Source organism: Clavelina lepadiformis, chromosome 2 (genome assembly GCF_947623445.1).
Source record: "Clavelina lepadiformis chromosome 2, kaClaLepa1.1, whole genome shotgun sequence".
Classification (NCBI taxonomy): Eukaryota; Metazoa; Chordata; class Ascidiacea; order Aplousobranchia; family Clavelinidae; genus Clavelina; species Clavelina lepadiformis.
Genome location: NC_135241.1, coordinates 14,113,183 through 14,122,443, shown reverse-complemented (window position 1 = coordinate 14,122,443; position 9,261 = coordinate 14,113,183). Strand labels below are relative to the sequence as shown.

The 9,261-nt window shown below is 37.5% G+C and overlaps 1 protein-coding gene across 2 annotated transcripts in view; it reads left to right on the top strand.

Annotated features, from left to right (window-relative positions):
• The first annotated feature begins 7,871 nt into the window (after positions 1–7,871).
• Positions 7,872–9,261, top strand: part of LOC143447015 (E3 ubiquitin-protein ligase UBR2-like) — a 53,595-nt gene continuing 52,205 nt past the window's right edge. The window contains exon 1 of one of the 2 annotated variants that reach the window (XM_076946918.1): positions 7,872–7,962. The gene's annotated coding sequence lies outside the window, so the exon portion shown is untranslated. Of the gene's footprint in view, positions 7,963–8,027; positions 9,251–9,261 lie in introns of those variants that run through there. The other variant, XM_076946919.1, reaches the window with a different exon arrangement.

The window sequence follows — 9,261 nt, the reverse complement described above, 5'->3', positions numbered from 1 at the left end:
AACTAACTGTCAGCTTAGACAAGCTTACTGATTTCTTCATATTTAAAAAATTTGATTGAAGTATAAATTCGAATAGAATAGATAGAGGGAACACTGTATGTAAGCTTTGTAATTTTAAGTTCAATGATACATCCTATATTTGTTTGCTCCATACTAGAGATGTACCGATGTCGATGTATCGGCCCTGTCCAACATACGCATCGGGCCAATATTTGTGACCTTTCACAAAAACAACATTTAAGGCAATGTGGTATTTGTCTTACACGCTGCGTCATGTAATATATGATTTTTAGGTTTTTCCAAACCTTGATAGCTAGCTTACCACTTTTGCAGAATATGTAAACCTGTATTTATATAGACATTGTTTTTGCAGACCGAAAATTAAAATTCTTCAACGATCTCTCAAAATTTACATTTCTGCAAATAGAGGAGAAGTAAATTTTGAGTTGAAAATTAGCGATACCGGTTAATTTTTAATATGTTGCTTAAGCGTTCGCTTAAGAATAAAAGCCCTGTACACTCCACAAATAACACTGGTTTAGAGTGAGTATTGCTATTTTCAGTCTACAGTCTGTGATGTGTAATGTGTCTGATTTGACCAAAAATTTTAGCCCAAACACGAGGATGGGCTTGTAAGCCTGGCCCATAATCTGGAAAAAATTTATGTCTCATCAACCAAATTCTGTTCTTGCAATAAACATACCCCATGTGATCATCTTTAAACAACAAAATTAAAGAATTTATACATGAAGTAATTGTTTAAGTCTGTTGACATGTTGCTGAAAATCATGAGGGTCAACGTACTGGTAATTGAGGTAATTATTGGCTAACCTTCAACTTTTATTATTAACGCATTAAATTATGCAATGCGGAAAACATAACTTGAACAGTAGCGGGAAGACTAGAAAATGCCGTTGACAAGAAACGATGACATATATTAAAAAGAATGCAACGAAGGTCTAAATGGTCAATGACTAAAATCATATATATCAATTGGCAAACCATTCACCATTCAGATGACAGCCACTGAAGAACCAATCTAAGATATAATTAACTTTTAATATGTCGGAAGTTAATTTCGCAATAAAGGAAAGAATATGGTCCGTGGTAATCTTTACTCTTCTATATCAAGTGAAAAATACCTCAAAGAAACTTATGAATTCCTTTCAACAACACTGCCCCAAGAACATTCCACAAATCTAAATAAGATCATCAATGAAGAAATACATTAGAGAAGCAATTCCAGTTCTAAGTAACATGGTTACAGAAAGACAAATCAGATTTGCAGGACATAAAATATTGAGATTGCCCCTGACAAAAAACCACGTATAACTTTCAACATGAAAACAAGTACGAAAATAAAATAAGGACAGCCAAAACTAACAAGGAGAAAGAGCTTAACCAAACACCAAAAAGTCAGAGGATTGAATGAAAAATATTCAGCTAACCTTGCATGCGAGTGCATGGAGTGAAAGAAGTTTGACACCCAGCGTGTTGGAAAACACGGGAGGACCAAATCCTAAATTTTTCTTCGGCAATTTGATATACCTGTAGCGTCTATCGGTATCCTCTACAAATTAATTCTATCATTTATTTGTGGATATTTACTCTGAAAGAGAACAACTGCTTAATGTCCAGAACGTGTCAGAATAACTTGTAATAATTACGATTCCTGCACTTGAGTCTTGAATGATGCCTTGATTATAACTACGTCATGTTATTTTATAACTGACTTCAAGTTTTCCTACATGGCATTACAATGATTGAAAATTGTACCATGAAATCTTGACCGGCGAATATAATTTACACTTAATTCCGAAAACGTTTTTTACAACAGGTTTCAAGAATTACTGCAAATGTTGGGTTGTTGGAAGTTTCGGATCTGGATTGTGTTTTATTGAGTCTCCAGCTTAGGGTAGCTAATTGCAATTAAATTTAAATAAAAAGGTAGATAAAGGTTACTATGTTGTAATATTTAAGTTAGCTTATCAAGAAACTGTAAAAAATTGCTTTTAACTTATGGTTTTTACAGTAAAATAGTGGCAGCCTTTGTGCTGCAAATGTGTAAAAGCTACAAGTGCTTTTAGAAACTACATTTTTGCCAGAGAATTTTGTCTTTAAAGTGCACTTGTGCTGACACAGGTGGTGGCAAACGTATTAAAAATGACAATAACTACCGGTACCACAAATGAAGTAGGTATTTCTCTTTCCTATAACATAAGCAATGTTCAAACTTTGTTGAGTACCGGTATTACTCACTATACTTGACATCGAACTCTTTATATAGCCTCTGTTTTTATGGTGATACTTTGAAAGGGCAGGGTGAGTGGTACCCTCTCACTCAGTGATTTCCAAACTGTGTGTCGCCACAGATTCTCAGGTGTGCCGCGAATCTTTTTGGAATTTTGGAAAAGAACTGTATAAATATTTAAAATAAGGTATGCAAACAAGCATATGCGACTTCAAAGCGCTCTAACTGCTTCAATAGCTGATAAATAAGCATATGTCCATCCAATAAGCACATCCATCGCGTTAACACATAAAAATAAATTTTTTAAAGCAACCTTTCTTCTCTTGTAAGTGTGCCACAAGTGTTTTATAATTTTTTTAGTGTACCACAAGCTGAAAAGGTTTGGGAACCACTGCTCTCACTCATCTGGCTAATGAATATTTAGGCTATAACGTAATCATCAATTTGAGACTTGGAAATTGAGTTGGATCCTGATTAACTTATCAAAGAACACTTTAACTAGGGCTGCCCAAAGTGCAGCCCTTGACCATCTCACAATTAAGGTAATGTAATTAAATCGTTGTGAATTGTAAATTGTGCGAAAAGGTTGGCGTCTGGCGGTTAGTTCAGTAAGGTAATTTCCTGTATCGCTTGTAAAACGGCAAAGAAATAAATAATATAGTTGATTTGAGAAGCCATCGGCTGATTAGCCCAGGGTGTATTGCATGTGATGCATATGCTAAAGTTCAATTCACTGCGTTCCCCAGATTCTCTGGTTACTTAAGCATGCAATTTTTCATCATTAATTTCAAGAAATGTAAATTGTCAAAGAAATCTCATAAACCCTAACAAAAACCTATGGAATCAAGTAAATCAAGAGTAAACCCAGGAAAAAACTAAGGAATCCAGATTATTTAAAATTACTGGTATCCAATTTGCAGTTGCCTTGGTTTCAAGACGTGTATTTGATCCATGAAACGCCAAAGTCAACCTAAACTTACGCCGCCTGAAACTCAAGTGGAATGCATCCTGCTGCCCTGGTGATAAGCCTGTAAGCCAAGCCTTTTAAGCAGAAATTTTGAGATAAAAAACTTGAGCATGTTTGTTTGTAATGTGACCCATATGCTTAAAATTTTAGGTATCTGTGCTCTAACCTGGGTTGCCTGGCTAAAACCACTGTTTTCTGTATGTCTTCATTAGGGATGAGGCTTTACCTACTACGTAAAGATCTTACATGGCAATACCCAGGGAAAGGGTTGACTTTTAAACAAAGGGTATACAACTAACGTTCTTTTTCTCACTCGTTTTATAGACTCTTTCCGAGTTACTGTCTGGGCGGCAAGATTTTCTCGATCATCTATACTTAACAATAGAAAATGTTGACCCACTTTGATTCTTTTTTTAATGACAAGAGTTTCGGCAATTGGATTGAAAGATTTCGCTCAGGTGAGTGGCATATGAATTCCTTTACGCGATTTAAAAAAGAATCAAAGTGGGTCAACAATTTCCATTCTTACGTATAGGCAATAGAAAAAGTTTTACCAACCAAAAAAACTGGGGCGGTGAGACGGAAAGGGTCTATATTGTCGAAAATACCTTTGGCATTAGGCTATGCCTTCCACATTCCAGGATTCAGGGTCCATTATCCACAACTTTCTATTGCCCTAAAAAGCCGATCACAATGTTAAAGCTTGCACAGTGCTTCAAAACGTTTTTAGAGCTGAACAGCAACCTAGTTACACAAACGAAAAAGCAGCGCACTATGAAGACCGAACAGCAGATGTGCCCATTTCACGTTAGAGAGAAGAGGCCACAAATGGTGGTTAATGGTTGGTTATCTTTCAAGCTTTGCATTGGTATAGGTTATTTCCCTCGAGCGGTACCACAATTTTTTATGGTTAAAATTTCATTCCCAAACTATATTAAATCATAATTTCGTAAGGAATACTGATCAAAGATATTGAATTTACATTTCAAGTTCTTTGTTTGGATATGCACGAACAGAACACCATAAAAAATGAGCGGACATTCCGTTACGAAAACGGTTGAAATGCATTCAAATTCGATAAAAGCGCGAAGTCCCTCTTGTTTCGCAAAAGGCTATGCAATTTGGAAATCTCGTCGGGATCGCGTGAAATGATGGTAGAGAAAATGTTGGTACAGGAAAATGGCGGCACGGCATACGCATGCATATGTGCATACATGGGTATAGGCTATGTGGAAAATAGTGTGACTGGTATGTCGAATTATGCGTGTGATCATTGTGGTGGGAATTGATGGTTTGCTGACTTCGTTTTATCGTTTAAAATCTGGTGAAGGCAACTGAATCCTGCTTGACCGAATTTGGTGCATTGAAGCCATTGTCTTAATTTGAACATTTGTCGCTAGACTCCATCTGACTACACAGAAGGTGCTTGCTAGCTTAAAGTTCGTGCATCCTCTAAACTTGAATTTTGTTATAGTGCTCAACAGCTCAAAACATAGTCTTAAATTTCAATTAAACTGTAAACGACAAGACAAACGTAGATAATAAGGTAGTAGGCCAACAATTTTTCTTCTTAACAGCAAATGTGACCGCGTCACTTGAGACGGGGTATTAATTGTTCGTCAGCATGTGTTTTATTGTGCTATAGGCTAATTACAACGGTTATCATCGTAACTTTCGATGCGCACAGTTAATGGCGAAAAATAAACAATAAATTACAAACAATAAATGCGGCTCAAGTTCCATGTTTGCAGTGGCGCCATGTTGTTGGGCATTGACGTTAACATTACGGCATTAACGACACTTGCTATATTTAAAGCATCAATTACGAGTAGGTAAATTCATGCATAACTATTAGACAAATCTTCTTTTCCAAATATTTAATGACTGTTTCAGCGAAATCCAAACAATACACAAATACAATAGGCCTACCAGATCATCACAGAACGGTTCCACGACATATGGCCGCGGGAAAGTGGCCGCGAACAAACTCATCGGGGTCAACTGAACGTGACGTAAATTGACCGCAGACAAACTGACTGTGACATAAACTGGCCGGCGATCAAATTAACCGTCGATAAATTGGCCGGCGATCAAATTAACCGACGACAAATTGGCCGTCAAAAGGTCAAAATTCTAATTCACTATCTAGTCACTTCTGTTTATTTCAATAAACGTTTCAATGTGTATTGAAATAAAAAACAATTTTGTTAAAAACAAAGGAAATAGTTACAAACAAATATTTACTTTACATATCATATACTACCGAGTTTAAAATTTTGACCTTTTGACGGCCAATTTGTCGCCGGTTAATTTGATCGCCGGCCAATTTATCGACGGTTAATTTGATCGCCGGCCAGTTTATGTCACACTCAGTTTGTCTGCGGTCAATTTACGTCACGTTCAGTTGACCCCGGTGAGTTTGTTCGCGGCCACTTTCCCGCGGCCATATGTCGTGCTCCCGGTTGCTACTTTAGTCGTTTAAACAACAGCAAAATGTTTTACTTTAGTTTAAAACAAACAACAGAAATGATTTAATTTTATGAGGAATTTAATTTATTATGTCACAAAAATGTATGTGCTAAATTTCAATTGTTGTTGAATATGAATATTAAAAACGGGATCACGTCAATTGACCGTGAACAAATTCACCGGCGACAATTGGTCGTGGTCAACTGACCGGCAACAAATTGGCCGGCGACACAAATCAACCGCTACGCATTTTATTTTTATTTTTTACGCAAATTAGCATTGTTGTTTATTCAAATTATATGATTTAAGTGATAATATGATTTAAGGTCAGTTGGTTCTAGGTAAATTTACGTCACGGTCAGTTGTCCCCCGGTCAGTTGTCCCCGGTGAGTTTGTTCGCGGTCAATTTCCCACGGTTAATTGTCGTGGAACCATTAAAAACATCCCATGCTGTTTTTCTTTAAATGTAGTCATGCATGACTTGGCAGAGAGCCGAATGCTAGAATGCTCCAAAAGAGAAAAAGGAAATAAAGAAAAAGAAAAAACGATTGTCCAAACGGGAGCACGACATATGGCCGCGGGAAAGTGGCCGCGAACAAACTCACCGGGGTCAACTGAACGTGACGTAAATTGACCGCAGACAAACTGACTGTGACATAAACTGGCCGGCGATCAAATTAACCGTCGATAAATTGGCCGGCGATCAAATTAACCGGCGACAAATTGGCCGTCAAAAGGTCAAAATTTTAAACTCGGTAGTATATGATATGTAAAGTAAATATTTGTTTGTAACTATTTCCTTTGTTTTTAACAAAATTGTTTTTTATTTCAATACACATTGAAACGTTTATTGAAATAAACAGAAGTGACTAGATAGTGAATTAGAATTTTGACCTTTTGACGGCCAATTTATCGACGGTTAATTTGATCGCCGGCCAGTTTATGTCACAGTCAGTTTGTCTGCGGTCAATTTACGTCACGTTCAGTTGACCCCGGTGAGTTTGTTCGCGGCCGCTTTCCCGCGGCCATATGTCGTGGAACCTGTCCAAACATGTATTATAAAGGCATTGGTTTAATTAGCGATTAATTTAGCAGCGTAATATTTATATGGATTTAAAGAACGAACTGGCAAGACAAGCCGTATATTTTTGATTTAAGATGTTTTGTTGCCAACTGATGCACTCTTTGCCATTTTTTTTCATTTCCAGCTTTTCTTGAAGTGATTTTGTTACATGCCTCAAATTGTAGACGCCAGGTCATAAATGAAAATCTTTACCTTGGTATTTTTCGTCCCCAACGCGCCTTTGACGAAAAATAAAATGATTGATTGATATAATTTATTATAACGGCAGTTCAGTGCACCCTTGCTCAAGTCTGCAGATCGGTACGCCATCATGCCCAAGATTGTGTCTTTGGATGCACAATTTCTTGTCGAAAACTGCCGTCTTTTCCAGTTGGGATGAGAGGTTCCTTAGAAATTCAACGAGTCAAGCAAAGTAGCCTAACTTCTATAAGTTAAGTTTTAAAATGTTTTTAGTATACCTCGCATATCCTATAGGCGTAACTTAACCGTAACGATTATCGCATTTTTAGTGTAAAGCAAAACTAAAAGGAGTCATTACGCTTAGCCTGTATCGAGTACAAGTAAATTTCAAAAGAGTAAGGCAGCTTACAAGCTTATACTCGTGCATATAATAAAAATCTGTGGTACAACATGTTTTCTTACGATAATGTATTTGTTTACTTTATGCGACAAGAAACAATTCAAGAAAATACCACTTAAAAAGCGATGCTAATGAAAAAAGAACCGAAAAACATTGTATTATGGCGAAGTCTAACGTCTGGTGCGTTGTTGTTGCTGTTACGTTGTCGACTCCTGCTTCAGAAGGTTGCTACTCAGTTGTCTGTTACCTTCGCTCATATATTAAAAGGAAAAACAAGTACGACCTTCTTACTTCAAGTCTTTAATCGAACTGATGTCCTGCGCGCAGGCAGTGCAAAAACGAAAGAGGCCGGTAAACGAACTAGCAGTGCTTAAATAAACATGTGCTGGAAGCACCGCGAGGGCGCCAGCCAGCGACAAACAAACAAAACACCCAACAGCCGCTACAGTATCAGCACCATTTCACACACACATATCACAATACCACTGCACGTTTTCAATTTCATTCACCTCGAGATTGGTGCATTTGATATGGTACCAGAAGTTACAGCCATCACAGGCTACCCATGACGGTTCAGCCGGACCTCCTTTCCACTTTGGCAAACATGTCCGGCAAGTATTTTTATCTGGCTGTTTTTGTAGTTTGTAAGATTTCTTTTTCTCTTTACTAAGTTTGCAGATGCTTTTTTGTCTTTTTCTTGCTTTTTCTTTTCTTGGACTTTACCTTTATTTTGAACTATCTGTTCCAACTGTTCTAAAGCTTCATCCGACGATAAATTAACAGGGAGTTTCTTTTTTTGCGTTTTGTTAGTTGACTTTGAAATTTTTTTAACGCAACAGCTTTAAACAGCTCCCTACGAGCCATTTTGAAGATGTTTGTTCCTGGCAGTACTCTCTTATATTATTTCTCCTTTTTTTCTCGTCTTTTATTGTTTCTTTCTTCACACAAAGCCAAACTTGATCAACCTCATCACCTTCTTCACATTTTTCTTCAAATTTGATCTCACAGCCTCACAGGAGAAAGCCTGTGATACCGGGGAGCAAATAGCCGATTGAGATGAGCCAGCTATCGTGGAAACAGGGTTGGAACTCGTGTCAATAAAGGTGTCAGTGGCGGAGATGATTTTGTTGATTGATGTTGGTGGAGACTGAGAAAAAATGATTTCATTGGAAAATGATTCGATTGGAAGTGATTGATTATTATCGTTGAGAAACAAATCAAGATCATCCAGCTGTTGAGATTGGAGGAAACTGGAGAAGAAATGATTACCCACATCAATGGACGTCGATGGAAATGAGACATCAACATTGGGCAAACTTAAGTCACAAGGATCATTCGTACTTGACAAAGTGCCAGTTGAATTAACGGAAGCGGCAAATATTGCAGCTGGTTGCATTTTTGCATAATTAACAGCATTTTCATCAACTGGCCACAAGACGCAGACATTACAACATTTTATGGCCAATTCGGATGCACTGGTTTTATCGTAAGCTTGCTTAAAAACTCTGCCAAACGTAAACTTGTCAATCGGTGTGTGGTTAACATGAATAAATTCATTGCATGCAATCTTCCAATTAGATTTAAAAGGGCCAAAGAAGCATTTATCCAACGGTTGCATGACATGTGACATATGAGGTGGAAGGGCAAATAGCACAACTTTTTGTTCCCTACAAAGCGAACTGGATTTATAATATTTATGAGACGAATGGTCGTCTAAAAGCAAAACGACCGAGCCTCTTTCCGCTGCAGAGGGTAAAGATGAAATAAAAACACTCTCGAGCCAGTAATAAAAAGCCTCTTTTGTCATCCAACCACTGTCGGTGGCAAAAATAGCAGATCCTTTAGGCAAATCAATGGCTACTCTGGGATAAACGGATTTTCCAGGAAACAATACAATAGGTGGGAGCACT